Source organism: Gossypium arboreum, chromosome 9 (genome assembly GCF_025698485.1).
Source record: "Gossypium arboreum isolate Shixiya-1 chromosome 9, ASM2569848v2, whole genome shotgun sequence".
NCBI lineage: Eukaryota > Viridiplantae > Streptophyta > Magnoliopsida > Malvales > Malvaceae > Gossypium > Gossypium arboreum.
The window spans coordinates 6,942,457-6,966,789 of record NC_069078.1 but is presented as its reverse complement, the minus strand read 5'-3'; the positions used below and the strand labels follow the sequence as shown (position 1 = coordinate 6,966,789).

Genomic DNA, 24,333 nt, shown 5'->3' with positions numbered 1-24,333 from the left:
AACACAGGCAACCAAAGACCCTCAGGTGAGCCAGTGATGGCTTGAACCCGAACTAGGCTTCAAATGGTGTTTTGTAAGCCAAAGCCTTGGTTGGAAGCCTGTTCTGAATGTACACTACTGTGTTGACTGCCTCAGCCTACAAATTCTTGGGTAGATTTTTCTCAAACAACAAGCACCTGGCCATTTCTATTAGACTTCTATTCTTTTTTTCACTTACATCATTTTGTTGAAGTATGTAAGTATTAGTAAGCTGATGTTTAATGCCTTGTTCATCACAAAAGGCTTGAAACTGAGTTGAGGTATACTCAGTTCCATTATCAAACCTTAGGGCCTTGAGCTTGCAACCTGTTTCTATTTCAGAAGTAGCCTTGAACTTGCAAAACACATAAGCCACCTCTGATTTATGCTTCAAAAAGTAAATCCAGCAGTATCTTGAGTAATCATCAATAAATAGAATGAAATACTTACTTTCATTCAGTGACTGAGTCTTCATAGGGCCACACCCATGAGTGTGCACGAGCTGTAGCCTTTCAGAGGCTCTCCGGGCCTTGTTTGAAGGAAATGATTGCCTACCTTGCTTTCCAAGTTGACATGTCTCACAAACATCCTCCTTCTCAACTGATTTAATGAAGTTTTCAACCAAATCCTCCTTGCTTAGCTGGTCCATAGATCTGTAATTGGCATGACCAAGCCTTTGATGCCAAAGCTTGGATTCATCTGAAGAAGTAGTATAGGCACTATCTAGGCCTTTGTTCCAGTCCACAATAAAACTCTTATCTGTCATAGCTACTGTCATAAGCATGGATCCTCTTGGATCACTGATTTGGCACTCATTGCCCTTGAACACAATAATATAGCCCTTCTCAAGTAACTGAGCTATGCTGAGCAAATTTTTACCGATTTCAGGTACCAACATCACATTTAAGACTAGTTTATTACCTGTTGGAGTACTTATTAAGACATCACACTTTCCTTCTGCCTTGATGAAGTGACCATTTCCTATCTTCACCTTTGTTTTGCAACTTCTGTCTAATGTCTTGAAGATGGCAGCATCTGGTGTCATGTGATTGGTGCAACCACTGTCTAGAAGCTATCCATTTGAAACTGTCTTCTGAGCTACTGAGCACAATACAGTAAAAACTTGCTCTTTCTGGTCACTGCCCTCTTTTGCTACCCGAGCCTAAACATTTTGTTGCTGGGGTTGATTTTGTCTTGGTTTGCCTTTGTCTTTGCAAACTCTTTCAATATGCCCCATCTTTTTACAGTTTTAGCACTGCACATCTGGCTTAAACCAGCATTTGGCCTCTGGATAACCAGGCCTTTTGCAATGCCTACAGGGTCTATCCCATTTTCTTGGAGAATCTGACTTTAGCATATCTCTCTAAGTCTTCTTACCTTTATAGGCAGTGGTACTCGAGGTAGCCTTAATTTTGGCTTGGAAAGCACCCTCCTAGTGCTCCTCCAGTTTGCTGGCTCTTTTTTGCTCTTGTGCATAAAGAGCATTAATCAACTCAGTTAAAATGATGTTGGTCAGGTCCCTTGAGTCTTCGAAGGAAGATATTTTTACTTCATACCTCTCAAGTAAGGTCGAAAGCACCTTCTCCACTATCCTTACTTCATTGAACTGCTCTTCAAGGATTTTTATGCTGTTTACTACAGCCATTATCCTGTCTGAGTATTATTTAACAGTTTCCTCCTCATTCATCTTCAAGTTTTCGAAATCCCTTCTCAAGTTCAGAAACTGTTGTTGCCTTGTTCTCTTAGTCACTTGAAACTCTTCCTTCAATCTGTCCCAGGCCTGCTTTGGTGTCTCACAGGTTATGATCCTTATGAAGATCACATCTGACACATAGTTCTGAATGCAGGAAATGGCTTTGTGCCTCTTGGTCCTTTCATCAGCATGTTGCCTGATCTGAGCCACTATGGGATTGGGTCTGAGTGGTGCTGGTTCAGCATCTGATTTGACCACCTTCCATAGATCGAATGCTTGTAGGTAGGTCATTATTTTGACCACCCATGTGTGATAGCCTTCTCCATTGAAGACTAGTGGTATAGCTGGTGAGAAGCTTGATGAAGCCATCGATTTCAAAGTTGAAAAGAAAAATAGGTCCACTGAGATTACAGCTCTAGATACCAATTGTTGGTGTTGAGTGTAAAGAGAATACAAGTTTGAACTAAAACTTGTGCAGCAAGGCTCGATGCTTGCTGAAAAAACAAAACAGAAATGAAAGGAGGAATTGAAAAACAAAGAATGTGGAGAGTATTTTGAATGAATAATTCCAATGAATTTTCATTAATTTGAACAATGGCATGATGCCAATACAAATATCAAAACATTTTCTAATCAAGGTAAGGTAAACATCACTTAAACACTACCTAACTCTATTAATTACATTGAAAATGAAATACTATGCTTGCACACTTGGAAAAGTTGTTTTATCAACTCAAATGTCAACAAAAAATACATCAAATACATCATCAACTTAGTTTAAATTTAACTAGATTACAAAACATAACAAAAAACACAAATTGAAATTGGACAGCAACATTGAACTTCAGCTGCTGTATGCATGGCTCGACTACATGTGCTTCATGACTGCTTGTGCTGCATGGAGACCAGCTTCAACAAATTGTCGCCTTCAGGTAGATCAATATCAGTGTTAGGGAATTCAAATATCATGAAAGGAGATGCACTTGAGCTACCGCCAGATGGTGGTCTTGGCAGCCTCAAGTGATCAACAATTACATTTAAGGAGCTACCATCACTAAATGGAGGCCTTAGTGGCCCTCTTCTGCAACAACACATCAAGGTAAGATATTGGATGACTTTAATGTTAATGAACTGGATTGCTTGATCTGATATGTGGAAACAATGTGGACTGACATCAGGAAACGTAGAGAATATTATCAACGATTCCATTCTTCATCAGCTGCTCCCGCTTAAGGATATGTTCCTTTACCACCACCATCCCAAAGCCCTGCAATTACAGACCAAATTGGCAATGCCAAAACTATGGTTAGAGGTGGAGCTAGTAGCAGCAAATCGAGTGGTAAGTCTCATAACCCATTTCAGGTGAGGGGCTTCTAGGACCACCATATGGTAGTGCTAGTGATTCAAGCCTTGCACCTCACTTCCGATTGCAAGGACCTTCATTTGGTGCAAACTCAAGTGTTGTTGCATAAGAGGGGCCGCTAAGGCCTCCATTTAGTGAGGGTAGCTCCTTAAATGTTGTTGTTGATCACTTGAGGCTGCCAAGACCACCATCTGGCGGTAGCTCAAGTACATCCCTTTTCATGATATTCGAATTCCCTAACACTGATATCGATCTATCTGAAGGCGACAATTTAGTGTTTTTTAGCGGTCAAGATGTGGGGCCAGGGCATTACCTTTTAGGACCACTAGGAAACAGTTACCCTGCAAGTGAGTTTGGAAGGAACTATTTCGAGGTTTTCAATGGTGAAAGCAGCAGCAGCAGCAGTGGTGCCACAAGCGGTAGTATTTGAGCTATTACCTTGATGTATTTGGAGCATGAACTACCCTGCCTCAAGTTCCATGTTTTTCCTGTTCATCTTCTCAAGTTGATCTTGCAACTTGGAAATCTTCTCTTTCGTATAGGTCTCCAAGTTCATCATTTTCTTTATGCGTTCAGACTAAGGAGCTTGATAGAACTTTACAATCAGTCATTGTACCTCGTCATGGGATGGCCATACCACTGGTGGTTGTTCGTTGGGACTATATATAATAAGACAAGCTTCTGTACCACATAGGGTTGTCAACTCCATCACCTTTTTCACTAAGCCTAACCTCATTTTCTTGAGGCTAGCTCGTCAGGCAGAGTTTTCGACTATCCAGGCAAGTTTAATCTTTTTTCCGTCATTGCTATTTCTTTGTAAACAGCCTTTAACAATGCGTGAATGAGAGGACTGGTTTGCTTCAAAATTGTGGCCAATGAGGCCTTTATATAGTGAGTGAGATAGAGACGGCCTAAATTTTCATGTGGGGTTTGAAGTTTGGAGATTCAAATCAATTTGTGAATACTCTAAAGATTATAAATAAAGTTTGATAAGATAATTTAATTCGGTGTTTGTTATCGCAATAAAATTCACCATTATTTAATGTTGGATTTGTTCGATCATTAATTTAATAAATTATTTTCATTTACCATGGGTAGTGTATAAGATAAGAATGAATCAAGCCTAATTAACTTAGAAAAATAAATTTATCTATCAATTGGACGGTTTTAAAGAAATTATATAGATTAATTGGCTTTTTAAAGACAATTATATTACCATACGTGAAAGAGATTGATCTCATTTATCTATTTAATTCATAATAAAAAGTATTGATCGTGCAATCAATCTTTCAAAATAGACACATATTATCCATAATGAACATTATTATGTGTTAGAAAACCTATAAGTTCACTTCAAAGGAGAGATAAATAAACATGTTAATTTTGATTCAAATTAATATACTCCAATAATCTAACTTGACCATTATAAATACAATATCGAACAATCGTCATCTATATTTTACAATAAAGAAAACATATAGTGTTTGAGTAGAAAATACAAACATTTTTAATTTTTATTCAGATTCATAATAATCAAAAGTGAAGATATTATTAAAAGGTTTAATATTTAACTCCTAAAATGTATATAATTCACAATGAATTTTATTGTAGGTGTCAAAATTTTCCCATGCTAGAAATAGAATCAACATACTAATATAAATTTAAATGTCATTATAATAGTTTTTCTGGACCGTATACTTTATTCATTCATGTGTAAACATATACAACTTATAATAAAATTTAGATGCATATTGTTAAAATTATAAAACGTTTAAGGTAAGTAAGTATATATTATATATAGATTTGTATTTAATTCATTATCAGTATATAAATTACACACTAAAAGCTAATATGGAACCTTTTTCTGCAGCTGTCAAAGCTAAGGCTCTTCTGAGCTAAGAACTTTTTGGGGTTTAATTTAACGGAAGAGGGTAGGCAAGGTTTTTATCTTTCTATTGTCGGCTATAATATGCCATTGAAGTTAAAAGAAATAGGCTTAATTAACTTTTGCATGTTATTGCTCGAAATTGAAAGAGGGTTAACAGCTTTATATTGGCTCCAATAGGAACCCAGGATTTCAAAGAATCACACCCTTATTGCTAGTGATTTGATTCCTGTGATTAAACAAAATTACAAAAAAAAAATTACAATTTTTAATTATGCATTAGTAGACAGTTTGGAAGACCAAAAATTGTACATCTTTCGTTTTTAATTCAACTTTTGGCACACCTTACAAACATGGGCTCTTAACAGGGAGAAAGATTGCATCTCGGGCAACAAAAATCAAAACAGTACAAAAGTAATATCTTCAATAATTTTATCAATATCGATACGGTACAATAACCCTGCTCACAAGTTACAATCATTGTTATGCTCGACTCATAATATTTATATACCAACAATGAAGGATCCAACCTCATAATCAATGAACCTAATCTGGTTAGGAGCTACAATTTCCTCTATTCTCCAAAATTTCAAAATCCCCGAGGTTTAAGAGTGCAAACCATGCATCGTACAGGGCACATGCAAAAGTATGTCATGCAAAAAACGAAAAATGAAATCTTTTAAGTATTATGGTTCGCCCAGCTGTAAAGACTACCTTGCTTGTACAGCCACCAAGAAAGCTTCCTCGTGTACTTCAGGGTAAATTTATATTCATTGATCCGCCTTTGCACATGCTTGTTCACCAAAACAGTGTCGATAATTCAATAATATTCAGCCATCGGAGCAATAATATCCATCGAACACCAATCTCGTCTACATCTATAAGAACATTATTCCCAGCAAGGACTGACAATGTGCTATCATTCTTCATCCACCATAGACATGACCGGGATACCTTTACTTTCTATGTATTTTACTGGGCCACGATAATCCACTAAAGGCCTATTAACTTAAGTTTTAATGTTTTGTCCACTGTAATCCCTTCTTTATACCAAGTTTTCAGTTGAGTCTTAATTCGACTGACATGAATTTTTTTATCAATATAGGAGAATGTAAGTTTGAATATATTAAAGCGTATTATCTTCTTATTTATCAATATATTTTTAAGATTATTATCTTATTCATTACGAGTTTATTTTTAAAAATTTCAAAAATTTAAACTAGAATTAAACTAATTTTTATTTTATTTATTTTTTCAAAAGAATGCATATAATAGTGAAAACTCAATTATGAATATATAAAATATAAAAATATTTATATTATTTAAAGTTTTGATTGAATTAGTGTTACTCTCGATTAGATTTTAACTTATTTATAAAATTACTAAAAGTTTAATAATTTTATTTAAAGTTATTTTTGTTTTTTATAAACTTTAGAAAAATACATGTCTATATGAAACTTGATAAATTTAGCTTTCATATCATTTTTTTTTATAAATTTGTGTTTCACCCACGCCTTATGTCTCATAATGTAAGAATTAGTTGCATCAAATATCTTTAAACTATGATACTCATTTTAAATTAGTCCTCAAATTTTAAAATATTTTAATTGTATTCTTCAACTATTGATGTTATATCAATAAGATCATTCCGTTAATTAAATTATTAATTTAACCATTAAATAAGATGTCAAATCTTATATGACATAATTTTGACTAAAATTTCATACTGAGCTTTATTATTTCATATTTAACAAAGAACAGAACAAAAGATAAAAGTTCAAAAAATTGACAGTAAGCATAACCAACGAAATTTGGCCCAAAACTAAAAGGTCCGAAATAGTTTAGCAGAAATCAAATAAACAGAACAATCTAGAACCGTAAAAGCACCGAAGAGTTGCCCAATCAGAATTCTTTGTATTGCCCATCTCGGTTTCAATTCTCAGGAAAGCCTGTTCTTCAAAAAAAAAAAAACTTTTCAACTGCTATGTGATACTTTCCTTTAACCTTTCCCCTCTCCTGGCCTATTTCAATTTGGTTCTCGCATCCAGTCAACAATCTTTTTGCTTCTCGGCATACCCAGGGACGTTCTTTAACAGCTAAAACTCCTCCCACTTCTACAGAGATTCTGTTGTTAGTATATGGGCTAAACCATTTGCTGATCTCGGAGTATATTTGAACATAATATTGTTGAATCTGTCTGTTATCTGATGAATATCATGAATGTACACTCCTACTTGTGATCTATCTTGACTTTTTGATTGACACTTTTTGATGATGGCTAATGAGTCCCCTTCAATAATGATCTCCAGCTACTGCATTTCAATACCTATTTGAACTGCTTTACGGCATGCAACTGCTTTGGCAGCGAAAGCGGAGGGTACCTCTTTACGCGTCTCTGAGTAGGAAAGAAGAGCGATTCCTTCAGCATTTCTGGCCACAATACCCGATGCCGATTTGTAGTGACACCCATCATACGCACCATCAAAATTGATCTTGACAATAGAACCAGGTGGGCCACTCCATTTTATCAGCTCCTACGGTTTTGAGGGATTTCTTTTTTCAATCACGTTTAGCTCAGTTATGTAATTATTGACAAAAATCGCTATTTCTTGACCAGTGCTAATTTTCCTTTCATGGATTCTAGCATTTGTCTCCCCAAATGGTCCAGAGTGCACAACAAAATATTCGACAACAAAATATTCGACAATGGCGGGATACGAAGTATCTTTTTAGCATCTCCCTTCAAAAAGGTATTAACAGTCAGCTCTTATTTCATTTTAAATTATATCACATGAGCTCTGAAAAGGTATTAACACTCATTTTAAATTAGTCATTAAATTTTAAAACATTTTAATTGTATTCTCCAACTATGGACCTTATATCAATAAGGTTATTTCAGTAATAAATTATTAATTTAACTATTAAATAAGATGTCAAATTTTATGTGACATAATTTAAAATAAAAATTTAAAGAAAAATAAATATTATAAAAGTTGATGTTCTAAAATTTTCATTTTAAATTATATCACATAAACTTCTACATGACATTTAATAGTTAAGGGTTAAACATAAAATTAGTACATAAACTTGTTCACTTCTCCCAGATTGATACTTATGGATTTTTTTTGTCCCAGATTAGTCTTTGAATTTTTTTTCATCCACTGGTTTGGTACCTGAACCTAACATTATTAACATTTTGCTGACGTGGCAGCGTTCACCACGTGTCACAATCCCATCACCCCTTTTGACCCGTGTTTCTTTTTTTTACCTAAACCTTTGGTAAAAAAATTAAATGCATCATTTAATAAAATAAGAAAAAATTAAAAACAATTAAACATCTTCCATCGGTTATTGAATGGATTGGGAAAAAATCCTTTCGATTAAGAAACTGTTGAGTTTTTTGTTGAAGCTCAAAAGGCAAGGAAAACAAAACATTTTAGCAATCCCATTTTAAAAAACTCTTCCTTCGATTACTATATTTCGTTTGAAACCTCTCACCAGTTCCAATTCTATTCTTAAGTGAAACCCTTTCGATTACCCACCCATCTAAAAAATTCTTCACCATCTCATTGGAAAAAAATCTTGTTTCATCATCGATTAGACATCCCTTTTAATTTACTCAACTATTTGTTGTATTCAAATCAAGATTGCCATATTTTCATTATCGATAACAGGTATTTCACTCTATTTTTGTGGGTTTTTTTATTTCATTATCGAATTAAGATTGTTATATTTTCATAATATAAAGCTTTTTTCATCTTTGATGGGCTTTTGGTTGTCTATTTTTTAAAAATAAAACCTCTTTGTTTTGACTCATTCTCACAAACTGACAATTTTTTTAGGAACATTCGGTTTTTTGGTATAGGGTTTAGGGAAACAATTTTTTTCTTTTTTTTTTTGAAACATTCGATTTTCTAGTTTAGGATTTGGGGAAACAAAATTTTCTAGTTTGATATTGACAAATTTTTGTTTTTGTTTGTATTATATCTAACTTCAAATTTGTTTTTCTTTTTGTTGGCATTCGTGACTAGAGTGATTTTTTTAAGGTTAAAGAGATTGAGATTGAAGGTGAAAGGTATGTATGTTATGTATGTTTCTTTATAAAAGTATGTTATGTATATTACTATTATGTGTGTTGTTATTTTGTTTGTTATATATGTATGTTTTGTATGTTAAAAGAAATTGAGATTGAAGGTGAAAGGTATGTATGTTATGTATGTTTCTTTATAAAAGTATGTTTTGTTGTTATCTATGCATGTTATGTATATTATTTTTATGTATGTATGTTGTGTTTAATGTATGTTATGTTTAGCATTGTTTAAAATATGTATGTATATCATGTATGTATATTACAGTTTATACTATGCATGTGCAGTATGCTATTGTCACATCCTAAAAACTGGGTTAGTATAAATTGAGTTAATGAACCAAGAGAGTAATCGCCCAAATTTTATTTATTTATTTTAGATGATCTTTTGATATTAATAAATATCAAGTATAGTGGTTGTGTAGTGGTGGAGCTATTCATGATGACTTATGTTCAAATCTCATTCCTCACATTATTTTCTAAGTGGTGTAATTTTGTCTCAAAAGTTAGCAAAGGTCACACCATATTTTTAAAATAAATGTGGTAGGAATTAAAATAAGGAAGTAAAGTGGTCAAATGGTTAAGTGCTTTTAAGCTATCTTAGAGGTCTTAAGATTAAGTCCCTTTGTTTTCATCTTTTTATTTAATTTTTTTACACAATATTCATGAGCATAATGCATTTGCTGTCAACTAGAGATGCTCATGGGCCGGGCTGAGTTCGGGTCGGGCTCAACTAAAAATTCATGTCCATTTACTAGGCCCAGGCCCCGTTCGCCCTAAAAAATGGGCTTAAAATTTTGCCCAAGCCTGACCCAAATAAAAATACTAAAAGCCGAGCCCGACCTGGCCCGTCCATATTAATTTTTATATTATTTTTAAATATATATAATAAATCAAAATACTAAAAATATCAAAATAAATAATTCCCAAAAATTGAAAATAAATTTTAAAAAATATATAAACTTAAATAACACTAAGATAAATACAACTTAATAAGTAAATGTCTCTAAAATAATAACAAAATTAACTAATACCTTTAAAATAATAACAAAATTAACAATAAAATAAGTTTTATACAATATTCAAATAATAATAATAAAATAGTAGCAACATAATAGTAAAATAGGAGAAAATAATAAGAAAATAACATTCAAAAATAAATAAATAAAAAATATTTTGTCTTTTAGTGAATTCGGGCTAGGCTCGTGTCAAAAATGCCTTACCCGAGACCTAACCCATTTTTTAAACGGGTCTTTTTTTATTTGTTCAAGCTAATTTTTTGAGTTTATATTTTTGCCCAAACCCTCTCACATTTCGAGTGGGCCTTCGAGCAGGGCCGGGTGCTCAACCCATGATCAGGTCTACTATCCACCCCATTATTACCATGTTTAATTTGATTCATTTTCCCCTTTTTTGAGTCAAACTTGCCTTAAGTTGGGAAACATGATCCCCCTTTATGCTCTTATGTTTTCTCTCTTTCCTTTCACTTCATTCTTGCCTATTTGTTATAATTCAATGAACTTGGTCACAGTTGACCAAGCTTACCCTACCTCTTTGCCATCCATGCCACTCATTTGCTCCCATATTCTCATTTTTTTTTCATTTCTCCCTTTTTCATTTTCTTTCCTTTTTGACAAACAATTACCACTTTCAACCACCATCTAAAATTCCTCCACCACGAGCAATAGTTTCACCACCTCTACGCCATCGTCCAAGGTTCTCTTCTCCTCCTATTTTCTTTCAATCACCGCCTTTCATCGCCACCATCACCGTCATGAAACGCCACAAAATATTGTGGGAAAACCTTTCTCCACCACTCCTTTTCTTTTCTCTTTTCTCTCAATATTGTGATCGAACCCTTCGACTCTTTTTATATTTTTTTCTCTCACCTCATTGGACCACCGCCAAACCACAGTCGTCGATGCCGTTTTCTACCTGGATTTAGTTTTTCCCCTCTTTCTTTCCCTTTTGACCTCTCCCATCTTCTAAGGATTCAATTATCTTATTTTAATTATTTTGTGCTCAAGACTCATCGATCATATATTTTTGTAGATTGTTAAACCTCTCCGCTTATTCGTTAAGACTTATCAACGATCTTGTAGTATTGTTAAGTAGGGTAAGTGCACAAAGGGTGTTGGGAACATTCTTTCCTCTTTATTGTTTTTCCTCATAGCCGAATGGTGTTAAGACACATTTGTTTTTCATGTGTTAACATTTTATTCCTATATTCTTTGAAGGACTAAACAATGCCAATCCAAGAGATCCTCAGTGTGATAACGAAGGCATCGAATCTAAGTCTCGATTTAAGGGTAAGTAATTGGTGAAAATTATTTTAATGATTAATCTTTAAGTAATAAGACATCCGGTAGATCTATAACTTAAATACTTGTTTGATTCGATGGATTCATCTACCGGGTTTAGACCTAAGCAAAACCTTTTCTAATAAAATTGTGGCAATCGGATCTTCAATATAATATGTTGGATTTAAACCTTGATTTGAGTGTAATATGTTACTTTTATTTTTAATAAAATATTATTAAATAATTATTTGAGAGTACACTAAGTAAAAGCGGAATTGAAAAACTCATCATAGGGAAATTCTAAGTAAGTGTTCTTAAAATTATTAGTTCATGAAAACTATGGTTTGTGATGTATTGATGTATGTGATGATGATATGTGTGTATATCTCATCTCTATGTTATGTGATACATGGCTTCATTGATATGTGATGATCTAAATATGTGTTATATATATGTGTATGTGTGTGATGAGATCCATGATTTAATATGAAAATATATTAAAACATACTAAAGTGAATAAAAAGTGAATATTATGTGATATATGAAAAAGTGAGCATGTTTACATGCAAATGTGTAAAATTGAGAAATATGAAAAGTGATTATATGTGTTAAATTTGAAAATGCCATATCACATGCATGGGGTGGGTCTGTTGAAAGGTAGAAGTTATGTGGCAGTTTATCTACGATTATGTGGCTATTATCGGCAATTTTGTGGTGGTTTGTTCACAATGTGTTATGTGGCCATTTATCAGCATATATGTGGTGGCTTATCCAGAAATGGTGTGTTATTGGATAGACGGGTCATGGGAAACTCGATACTATTGTGTAGCGGAGATGGGTAGAAAACTTTATAAAATGTGCATCGTTTTAAAATATGCATTGGCATGTTCATGCATAAGAATCAGTGTTATAATTTATGAATATTATGATGATTGATATGTTGAGATTGATATTTTGTTATGTATATGTTTGTGTTGATCTCACATTGGGCTCTTTAAAGCTCATCACTTTACTTATGTGTTTCAGATAATCCTCGTGGTTAGGACTCGGATGCGGTCATCGGTGATGCTATCAGAATGGTTTTTAAATAAATATAGACTTTCATTTATGATTTGAATTTTTATGGACTTTATTGCTATTTGGGACTTTTTATGTTAAATTATGGTATTGTGGCATGAGACTTTATTTTGGGGATTTTTTATTCTGATTTGCATAAATTGCTTGCATGATATTAAATTTTAAAATTTACATAAAATAGTATTTGATAAGATTTCACTTGAAACTCAGCTTTTAAAATAGAATCCATCAATGTTGCATTTCTAAAAATGTGTTTTTAATAATATTAGAATTAGTTTTCAAAATTATTAATGTTTACAAATGAGTTTTCTAAAGTCATTTGAATTACGGTTAATATGTTTTTATTTCCAAAATAATGACGAATAACCAAGTTCTCTCAATTTTGAATAAAACAAATGCTTTAGAAGTATGATTGAAAACCTGAAATAGTTTTGAATAAATGATTGAATGTTTACAATTGAGATATTATTTATTTTGATTCTTGAAATTTGCACGGTTTTTATGAAATTAAAATAAATGCTTTATTTCATTTGTTTTGAATTGATAAGCCAATAGTTTTAAAATAAATTTTTAAAATTTTCGAAAGTTTATTTCGGCCATGTTCGTGGACAAATGGTTTTGGAATAAGATTTGAAAATTAAGTTGAATATTCGATTTTATTAGTTTTGAACGAACCGTGTAAATGGTTTAAAAAGTATATTTGAAGTTACGATAGTTTTTCTGGGTTATTTCGGTGGCCAATGTAGCCTTCCGAAGTCGGCCACAATGATTGGGTCGGGTTTGGGGCGTTACAGCCATAATGTCTGGTGATAAATGTGTGATGCATATACATTTGGGTGGAATTTTTGTTACAAATCCTTGTACATCCTATGTTGGAGGGAAAGTGCTGCAAATTTTGACCTTATTTTTTGTATCATTACACTTTGTATGAGAAGGTAGTGGAAGCTCGGTATAAAGCTATGAGGAACTTTGTATACTGTGAGGGTGGGGTAGATTTTAGTAAGAGACTTAGTGTTTGCTATGATAATTCACCATTCATAACAATGATTAACCATATTAGAAAAAAAAAGGTCCATACATGTATATGTTGAACACGAGGTAAACACATTTGATGTTGTTGATGATATCATGTTGTTGCCTACCATTACGGAAAAAGATGTAAATATTGGTAATGTGGAACCAAATTGTAATGAAGAATTAAATTGTAATGAGAAAGTTAATAGTGGGGTTGGGAAAACATTTATTGAGTTAGGTGAGTGATAAACCGTAATTTATACATATTTCTACCTTATGCTTAACACATTTTATGGATGATTTTTCTTTATAATTAGTGAATTCGATGCTCCTAATGCCTTAATTTCATGTTTTATACTTAGATGAGTATAAGAGAGTGAAAAGAACGAGAAACGGGTCAAAAACGGAGAAAATGGGCTAACGTACGAAATCAACACGGCTTGAACTTTCTCATACGGGTAGATCACACGGCCGTGTCAATTTTACAGAATCAAAGCACGACTCACACGGGTAGAACACACGCCTGTGTCATTCTAACAGGCTCGAGCACGGCCTGAAGTAATCGTACACGGGCGTGTCCTTGCCGAGCCTAAGTTGAGTCCAATTCGAAAAAGGCTAATTTTAAGGGCTTTTAAACATTCTAAAGCCTATAAATACACCCTAAAGGAAGAGGAAAAGGTGACGCAGAGAAAAGGAGGCAGGGAATTGTTTAAGGGAAGCCGATTGATCCATCTCAGAAGCCAAATTCACCATCAAGACTGAAGATCTCCCCTCAATTTTCCTTTAGGAGTTTTGGGTTTTCTCTATATTTTGTATTCATTATTCTTCTGAGATGTTTTCCTTTTTAGTTATGAAGTAAATCCCCTAAATACCTAAGAGGAATGAAACCTAAGACGAATCTTGTTATTATTTTCTAAATTGTATGATAAATATTTAACTTATTCGTAATTATGTATTCTTAATTTTTGTTTCGATATCCCAGGATACTGATTCAAGATAAGCTCTTATTCAGAGTAAGAATAGACCCTGTCTAAGAGTACATTTGTCATAATTAAGCGGAATTGATTGCGCGCCTAGAGATAGGGTAACAAGATTTTTCCGAATTAGGGTGAAACCTAATAAGGGGATCTATAGATCGAGTTAATGCAACCCTAGGGTGTTAATTAGAGAAAAGTCTCAAATATTCAATCTAGGGATTAAACGTTATTAGTCTTGAATAGGGATAATAACATAACTTTGGGATCTCTACGGAAAAAGTTAAATGAATAAATCGTCCGATTCGGAGTCAGAATAACAAGTGAAGTTTAGGTGGATTCTTCTTTAGGTATTGTTTTAATTCAATCGTTTTTCCAAAAGTAATTCCCAATTCTATTTTCTGTGAATTCTTAGTTTAGATAATTAGTTAGTTAAAACAAAACTCCCTTATTCTTAGGCTAGATAATAAAAAGACAGTCATTACTAGTACTTTTAGTTCCTTTGGGTTCGACAATCCGGTCTTGCTAAAACTGTACTACTGTTCGATAGGTACACTTGCCTACATCGTGATAATACTTAGTTTCATGAACGATTAATTATAAATATATAAAACTTACCTGTCACGAAAATCGCGATCAAGTTTTTGGCGCCGTTGCTGGGGAACTAAGATATTAGGAACACTAAATTTTTATTACTTTAGCCATTTATTTTTCTTGCAAGTTAATTCTATTTTATTTTTATTATTTATTAATTTACTTTTTCTTTATCTTGGCAGATTTTTATAGTTTATGAGTAAAAGAAACCCGTTAGGACCACTACTTTTTGACGAAGAAATCGATCGCACAGTTCGCAGAAACCAAAGAGAAATAAGGCAAAGCTTAAAATATACAGAGAACAAGCAAGAAGACGATATTCAAACCCCAACCGAAGAGATGGCTGAAAACCAAGACAACCAGCTATCTCCTGCGATACCCGTTGAACTAGCAAATTAAAATCATACTCCTCGTACTATGTATGATTATGCTAAACCTACTTTAACAGGAACTGAGTCAAGTATAGTTAGGCATACTATTGCTGCAAATAATTTTGAACTAAAACCTAACACTATTCAAATGATACAACAATTTGTTCAGTTTGATGGTTTGCACGATGAGGATCCAAACACTCACTTGACAAATTTTCTGGAATTCTGCGATACATTTAAAATTAATGGCGTTTCTGACGATACCATTCGTCTTCGTTTATTCCCTTTTTCATTAAGAAACAAAGCTAAACAGTGGTTGAACTCGTAACCACGAGGGACAATCACTACTTGGGAACAAATGACCGAAAAATTTTTATTAAAATATTTTTCGCCGGCTAAAATAGCCAAATTACGTAATGATATTTTTTTGTTTGTGCAGATGTACTTAGAAACTCTTTACGATGCATGGGAGAGATACAAAGACCTACTGCGAAGGTGTCCTCACCATGGACTACCTCTATGGTTGCAAGTTCAAACATTCTACAATGGTGGGAACCCCTCGACAAGGCAAATGATTGATACCGCAGTCGGGGGAACCATCAACAACAAAACACCTGAAGAGGCTTACGAATTTATTGAAGAGATGTCACTGAATAACTATCAGTGGCAAGTCATGAGGACTAAGCCAACTAAAATAGTAGGCATTTATAACATCGATTCAGTTATTATGCTGTCAAACTAGGTAAAATTTCTAAATAAAAAGATTGATAGTTTACTTGGTTTTACTCAAGTACATCCAGTAATGAGGTGCGAGACGAATGGAAGAGGAGCATGCACAGAGTATCAACCCTCCAACCCTAGCATTGTGGAGGAAAAAGTCCAATATATGGGGAAAAACAACTCTAAATCCCAAAATAACCCATATAGTAACACTTATAATGCAGGTCTCGTAGGGCGGTCAAGGAAATCAGAGACCACAACATCCTCCGGGTTTTCAACAACCATCCTATTAACAATAAAAGAAACTGAACCTTAAAGAGATGCTATCTAAATTTATCTCGGTGACAAAAACTCGTTTCTAGAACACTGAGACAGCACTTAAAAATCAACAAATGTCGATCCAAGGGCTCGAAACTCAGATAGGCCAGCTTTCCAAACTAATCTCCGAACAACCACAAGGTAGCTTGCCAAGTAATACTGAACCCAACCCAAAGGAACAGCTCAACGCGATTAATGTTCAAGATGAAGAAGGATTCGTTGAGCCTGATCCAGAATCGAGGCAAAAAACTGTGGTGAGCGGAGATCAAGGTGAGATAGGTCATAATAAAAACAAATCAGTGAATGTCGAATATAAACCTCATGTGTCATACTCCAACGCGATAAGGAAAGACCGCTCAGATGAATAATTTGGTAAATTCCTTAAACTCTTAAAAAAATTACATATTAACTTATCGTTTATTGAAGCTCTATCGCAGATGCCAAATGCAATGAAATTTTTAAAGGAGTTTTTATAAAATAAGCGAAAGTTGGACAAGGCATCGCATGTGGAGCTAAACGCAGTTTGCTCAGCTATTTTACAGAATAAACTACCCAACAAACTAAAAGATCCAGAGAGTTTTATGATTCCTTGCTTAATTGGTAGTTTATATGTTAATAATGCATTAGCTAATTTAAGGGCTAGTATTAACGTCATGCCCTACAAAATGTTCAAACAATTAGGTCTTGGAAAATCCAAATAAACTAGGATGAGCATTCAATTAGCAGATAAAACTATAAGATTTCCTAAGGGTATTATTGAAGATGTGCTAGTTAAAATCAATAAATTTATATTTCCCGTTGACTTCATTGTTCTAGACATAGAGGAGAATAGCAACACTCATTTGATTTTAGGACGGCCCTTTTTAGCAACAGCTAAAATGATTATTAATGTTGGCACAGGTGAGCTCAAACTCCGTATGGGAGACGAAACAATCACCATTCAAGCTCGCAATTCTGGCAACACATCGGAAATTGAAGGTGATCGTCTAAACCATTCTACTAAACTGACAATATGGTGTAACTTACTTTGCAGGAAATGAGTCTGAAGGAAGTACATGAGCCATTCTCAATTAGTAGCAGAGGACCTATTCATGAAGATCGAAGGCTACAAATCGAGGAGCTAGATGAATGGCGGATGCATAAACCGAGAACACACGATAAACCAAAACTACGCTAAAACGAGCTCAATACCTTCCCAAATCAACTTAAGGTTGGAGATAAAGTATTATTAGATGCCGCAGATCCTCACATTGTCACTACCAAATCGAATAAAGAAATCTCTCTTACGATACTTAGCATTTTCCCATTCGGTACAGTCGAGGTAAGTCATCTCAAGTTCGGCACTTTTAAGGTAAACAACACCCGTCTAAAACCTTATTTTGATGAGAATGATAGTAGAAATGAGGAGTATAAACTTCTCAAACCACCATGATCATTCAATGGAGAGGTAATTTGAGCTTAGACTATAAATAACTGCTTCTCGGGAGGCAACCTTAGCACTAACTGTATTAACTTCTTTCAATTTTAGTGTTTAACACTTAACTTACTAACGGAGCTCTTAAATACAGGTTTTCTACACAGACACAGCTAAGCACACAGGCGTGCTTATGACCGTGTGGAAATAGGACAAAGATTTTCCCAACACGGGCTACGATAAATTGCCACGGCTGTGCGACATGACCGTAGGCGAACCTGCCAAAACAGCACGGGCGTGCGACACGCCTGTGCCTTAAACCCGTGGTTGAACCTGTCAAATTAACACTAACGTACGACAAGCCCGTGCCAAGCAACCGTGGGCGAACCTGTTAAATTAACACGGGCGTGGGCCTACATACACGGGCGTGGGAGAAGCGAACGAAGCCAGACACGATCGTGCAACATGACCGTGTGTACCTACACGCCCAAGGGACACGGGCGTGGACAAAATGTCAGACGTGCTCAAATTCAAAATTCACAAGTCACACGGGCAAAAATTGGGGAACACGGGCGTGTTCCCTAGCCGTGTGCCCCAAAATCTATAAATAGGTAGCACTATTCATTGTCTTCTTCACCTAAAAACCCTAACCCTAGCCGCTGCAAGTCCACACACCCTCCCTATCACGCCAGTGCGCTACTTCCAACTTCATTTTTTACGCCCAATCCCTCTCCCTTAGCTTTTATTTACTCTTTTCACTTCTATTTTATTTATTTTTAAATGTTTATTATCAAAATAATCTTTATTTTTATCATACTATTTCCATTTTGCTCATTATTATCATTTAATTTGCATTATTAGATTATTTATCATACATTTCATGTTGAATCGAGTTGTTAGGAAAGCCTCATTCTATTGTCATACCCATGCCATTACTATGCTCATTTTCATGCTATTACCATGCTAATGTCGCAAAATTATGCTATCAAATCGATTATTGTGGTTGAGTTTAGTTAGTATTAGTAGCTTTGGATGAAATTGTTAGTTCAAATTCATGGTTTTTTCCTTTTCAAATTCATGTACCTATTATTATTCTTTTTATATTGCAGGTATACAATGTCGTTTTTACGTGGTAAAAAGGCTGTCATCCCTGCTTCAAAAAAAAGGAAGAGAGCGTTATCTTCCTCGGGTCCTACCGCAAAAATTCACTACCCTTTACTGCAATTCACCATCGGGCCCCAAGAAAAACTTTTCCAAATACTTCAGGTCTGACCTTTAATTGCGGGCTGCTGCATCGACTGGGCTACAGTAGGACAAGTTCAGTTGCCTGATGCGATTCGGGCCCTTCTAACTACTGACCCTTGAGAGCTTTTCTTTGGGATCATCGAGCCAACATATCTCGAGCTCACGATGAAACTATGTTCAACATTTCATAATGACGGACTACGATGATCCCGGCACGGTCCAATTTCTCCTAGGCGGATTACTCCGCCAGCTAAGCATCCTAGAATTCGGTACTGCACTAGGCTTATATACGGAGGAATTTAAGGAGGAGAATAACTTACATGCTCTCAATCGCCACAACTATTGTTCTCCTTCACGGTGCTGGGATGCACTAGTACCAGGTTCAGCCACCTACAATCCTAGCCGCTCCAAGGCATCGGTTCTCCCTCAATCTCTGAGGTACCTACACGCCATTTTGGCTCACACGATTATAGGAAAACGAGAGAGCACCGGCATCATCAACACTCACGACGCCTACTTTCTATGGTGTATGTCACACGTGCACGTCACCGACCTTGCCTATTTTATTGCCCTCACCATTCAACACCAGACAGAGCGGCATAGGAAGGGGGTCATCTCCGTTGGCCCCTATGTTGCTCGGTTGGCTCTACACTTCAGGATCTTCCGCACCGCGGCCCAAGAATCATCCTTGACCCTCATTGGCCAGATGTCTCCACAAGGCATCTCGAGCATGCTTAGTATGAGGATGATCGAAAAGCGCCGAAGAACTTACCCTCTTCAATATCGTCTCGCCCAATCTATCGAGGAGGAGGCTCCTGAAGACATTACTGATGATGTCTCCCCACAGCATGAGGACCCACCGTCTCAGCCACCACTACCCTCTCGTTTAGTTCATGCGACAACTTCATATGCTGACATTTCTGAGCGCCTTACTCGATTCGAGTAGCAGTATTTTCAATGATTTGACAATATTAATGCTACTCTACAGCAGATCTGTCAACACCTCCATATCTCATCGCCACCCCCATCTCGCGAACCATCTAGCGATGAAGATGTTTAAAAACTTTTATTTATTATTTTATATTTTTACTTTTATTTTGTTTTAAGACTACTTTTATTTTTCTTTCATCTTATTTTTATTAGGATTTATAATTTTTATTTAACAATTTTAAATTCTGGCTATTTCCTACCAAGTAATCATTCTTCCTTATATACTTTCTAAAAGAGTTTCTGATGCTATCACAATTATAAAAGGCTCCAAAGCTCACTATTACCCAAGGACTCGAAACTCCACCGGGAAAGGTTCTCCATGACTGTCATGTCCTGCTTGACCACTACTATAGCCACCACTAGATATAATATTCTTTTGGTGCAGAACTTATGGATTAATGAACCTTTACAACCGCCGGAGTATCCTCATCCACCCTCACGCCGATTATTCTCTAAAACTCCAGTTCAAGGAAATTCATTCATCACTCAGGAAGTTTCACTTCTCTCCCTATTTTATTTTTATATTCTTATATCTATCTTTGTACATTGAGGGCAATGTACATCTTAAGTGTGGGGGGTATTCATTTCATTATCAGAAAAATCCCTGAATGACTGTCTTGTTCTCTTGAAAAGCTCTCATATCATATCTAGGATAAATTTTGATTGATTTATGATTTTGATTGATATATCTTGAATTAAAACATAAGTATTTATGCATTGATTGTTTAAATGTCAAGATATTAGGGAATCAAGCATGATAAGTTGATTTTTAAGAATTTAAAATTTTCGGTTGTTTCCCCAAAGTTTAGGTATTACTTTGAGTTGGAATTCACAAGTTTGAAACATCAAAAAGCCATAATTCTAGTGAGATTTTTGAACCTTTTGAGCATCTATTAATTCTTTCATGCTCACTTTTATTATTGCTTTGAGTGCGTCAGTATTGAACTGTTATTCTAGAACTTGCTTGATTATGCATGTCAAGGCCACATTATTTGATTTGATATGTCAAAATGAGAAAGGCACTTAGGATTAACCCACTCATGCCATGAAAAGCCTATCTCCACATTAACCCTTAGTAAACCCTGTTGAGCTAACAAGCCATTTTTTGTATTATCCTTAATATTAACCTTTAACCCATTATTGTTGAAATCCCCTCAATTATTTTGATCCCTATTTGTGATTTGATTTGAATAAATTGCTTAGCTATGCCCTGTTCTTAATAGTTAGTTATTTAACTTGTTCTTAAAAAAAATGTATGTATACATATTAGTAGTAGTGATCTTTTGAGCCAAAGAAGTTAAATTCCATATTCTAAGAAGAAGCTCTGTTATTCGCGATTAATGACTACTCATTTTTCTAGTTAGGTAATTTTTCAATTCAATCTCGATTCTAACTTTTTCTTTCAGCTTGTGACCATACCCTCTAACCAAGCCTCATTACAACCCTCTAAAGACCTTTTGATTGATGTATCATCTTACTTTATAGTGGTGGAGATTTGATTTTCATGCAAGCCTATGGTAATAACTTTTCATATTGACTGATGAGTGCTACTTTCATTATCCTTAAACACTTTGAGTGATTTGAGTAAATCTTTTGTGAGGATGTTAAACTCCGTGAGATTTCGAAACGAGGTAACCACTTAGATAAGGGAAGATGCCTAAGTTTTGCATGATTAAATACTCAACTTGGAATGTTTGAAGCTCTAATGTTCTTTTAGTTGAATTTTCAATGTATGATTACCTGTGGATTATTTTGAGATATTTTCGATAGAAATTATAAGTTGAGAAAAATTTATTTTGATTATGAGTTGAGAATTTTGCTTGAGGACAAGCAAATGCTTAAGTGTGGGGGTATTTGATAAACTGTAATTTATACATATTTCTGCCCCATGCTTAACACATTTTATGGATGATTTTTCCTTAGAATTGGTGAATTCGATGCTCCTAATGCCTTAATTTCATGTTTTATACTTAGGTGAGCATAAGAGAGCGAAAGGAACGAGAAACGGGCAAAAAAGGAGAAAATTGGCCAATGTATAAAATTAACACGGCCTGGACTTCCTCACACGGGCAGACCACACGGCCGTGTCAATTTGACAGAATCAAAGCACGACTCACATGGGTAGAACACATGCTCGTACCATTCTAACAGGTTCGAGCATGGCCTGAAGTAATCACATACGGGCGTGTCCCTACCGAGCCCAAGTTGAGTCCAATTCGGAAAAGGCTAATTTTGAGGGCTTTTAGGCATTCTAAAGCCTACAAATACACCCTAAAGGAAGAGGAAAAGGTGACGCAGAGAAGAGGAGGCAGGAAACTACTCAAGGGAAGTTGATTGATCCATCTCAGAAGCCGAATTCACCATCAAGACTGAAGATCTCCCCTCAATTTCCCTTCAGGAGTTTTGGGTTTTCTTTATGTTTTGTATTCATTATTCTTCTAAGATGTTTTCCTTTTTAGTTATGAAGTAAATCCCCTAAATACCTAAGGGGAATGAAACCTAAGACGAATATTGTTATTATTTTCTAAATTATATGATAAATATTTAACTTGTTCTTAATTATGTATTCTTAATTCTTGTTTCGATATCTCAGGATACTGATTCAAGATAAGCTCTTATTCAAAGGAAGAATAGACCTTGTCTAAGAGTACATTTGTCATAATTAAGCGGAGTTGATTGCGTGCCTAGAGATAGGGTGACAAGATTTTACCGGATTAGGGTAAAACCTAATAAGGGGATCCATAGATCGAGTTAATGTAACCCTAGGGTGTTAATTAGAGAAAAGTCTCAATTATTCAATCTAGGGATTAGACGTTATTAGTCTTGAATAGGGATAATAACATAACTTCGGGATCTCTACGGAATAAGTTAAATGAATAAATCGTCCGATTCGGAGTCAAAATAACAAGTGAAGTCTAGGTGGATTCTTCCTTAGGTATTGTCTTAATTCAATCGTTTTTCTAAAAGTAATTCCCCAATTCTATTTTCTGTGAATTCTTAGTTTAGATAATTAGTTAGTTAAAACAAAACCCCCTTATTCTTAGGCTAGATAATAAAAAGACAATCATTACTAGTACTTTTAGTTCCTTTGGGTTCGACAATCCGGTCTTGCTAAAACTATGCTACTGTTTGATAGGTACACTTACCTACATCGTGATAATACTTAGTTTCAAGAACGATTAATTATAAATACATAAAACTTACCTGTCACGAAAATCGCGATCAGTTAGGAATCTAATGTGGGACTAAACTTTAATGGGAGTAGTGATGCATGTGCTGAGAGTAGAGAAAGTTCTGAAACTAGTAAGGCCAATGATACAGACAGCTCATTAGGCAGTGAATGGGCTTTAGGGGAAGAATTTGAGGATGAAGAGGTAAGAAAAATCAAAGCTTGATATAGAAAATATAAGGGGAGAAAAACAAAGAGGTGAGGGTCCAAAGGCTGGTGAAAGTAGTGAAAGAAAAGAGAAAAATGGTGAGGTTTTAGATCCATCAAGTGAGGGATTAATTACATTGGTTCATTAGATTTGGGTTCTTATGAGAGTGATTTAGATAGTGAGGTAGTTTGTAGGAGAAGCTGACATGTATGTTTAGATCCTAATAACCCAATCCCACATTTGGAGCTTGGTATAGTGTTTAGGGGACTAGAAGAATTTAAGACTACATTAGCAAAGTATGCAGTGAAAAAAAGGTTTGACATTGTTTACCTTAGAAATGAAAAGGGGATGACTAGGGCTAGGTGTAGGGAAGATTGGTGTCCATTTAAAATATATGTTACTTTAGATAATAGTGATGTGTTTACAATATAAAAACCTTCGTAGAAACCTACGAGTGTTCTATAACTTTTAAGAACAATAAGACATCTTATAAGTTTGTTAGGGAACATTTCTTAAGCAAAATTAAAGTGATTCCAAAGCTGAAGTTAATTGAGATGCAGAAAATAGCTAAGGAAGAGTTAAAAGTTGATCTCAGCAGGGATGCATGCAATAGGGCTAGAAAATGAGCACTGAAGGAAATAAATGCAAGGGTAATCTATGAGTTTAATAGCCTATAAGACTATGGAAATAGGCACTGAACGTAATAAATAGAAGGGTAAGCTATGAGTTTAATAGCCTATGGGACTATGAAAATGAAGTTAGAAAGGTAAATCCGGATGGCAATATAGAGGTAATGGTAGAAAGTCCAACCCTTATTAAGGTTCCCAAGTTTAGGAAATTTTATGTAGGGTTTCGTGTTTTGAGAAAAGAGTTTATAAAGTGGTGTAGACCTT

General features: G+C 34.9%; 1 long non-coding RNA gene across 2 annotated transcripts; it reads left to right on the top strand.

Annotated features, from left to right (window-relative positions):
- Nucleotides 1-7,482: 7,482 nt before the first annotated feature.
- Nucleotides 7,483-12,601, top strand: LOC108455846 (uncharacterized). Of its 2 annotated transcripts, XR_008271062.1 has the most exons (4): nucleotides 7,658-7,709; nucleotides 8,991-9,034; nucleotides 11,284-11,355; nucleotides 12,373-12,601. It is a non-coding gene; the product is annotated as an uncharacterized LOC108455846 (long non-coding RNA). The 2 variants fall into 2 exon arrangements; XR_008271063.1 differs by lacking the exon at nucleotides 11,284-11,355 and having other exon boundaries at nucleotides 7,483-7,709.
- The last annotated feature ends 11,732 nt before the right edge of the window (nucleotides 12,602-24,333 follow it).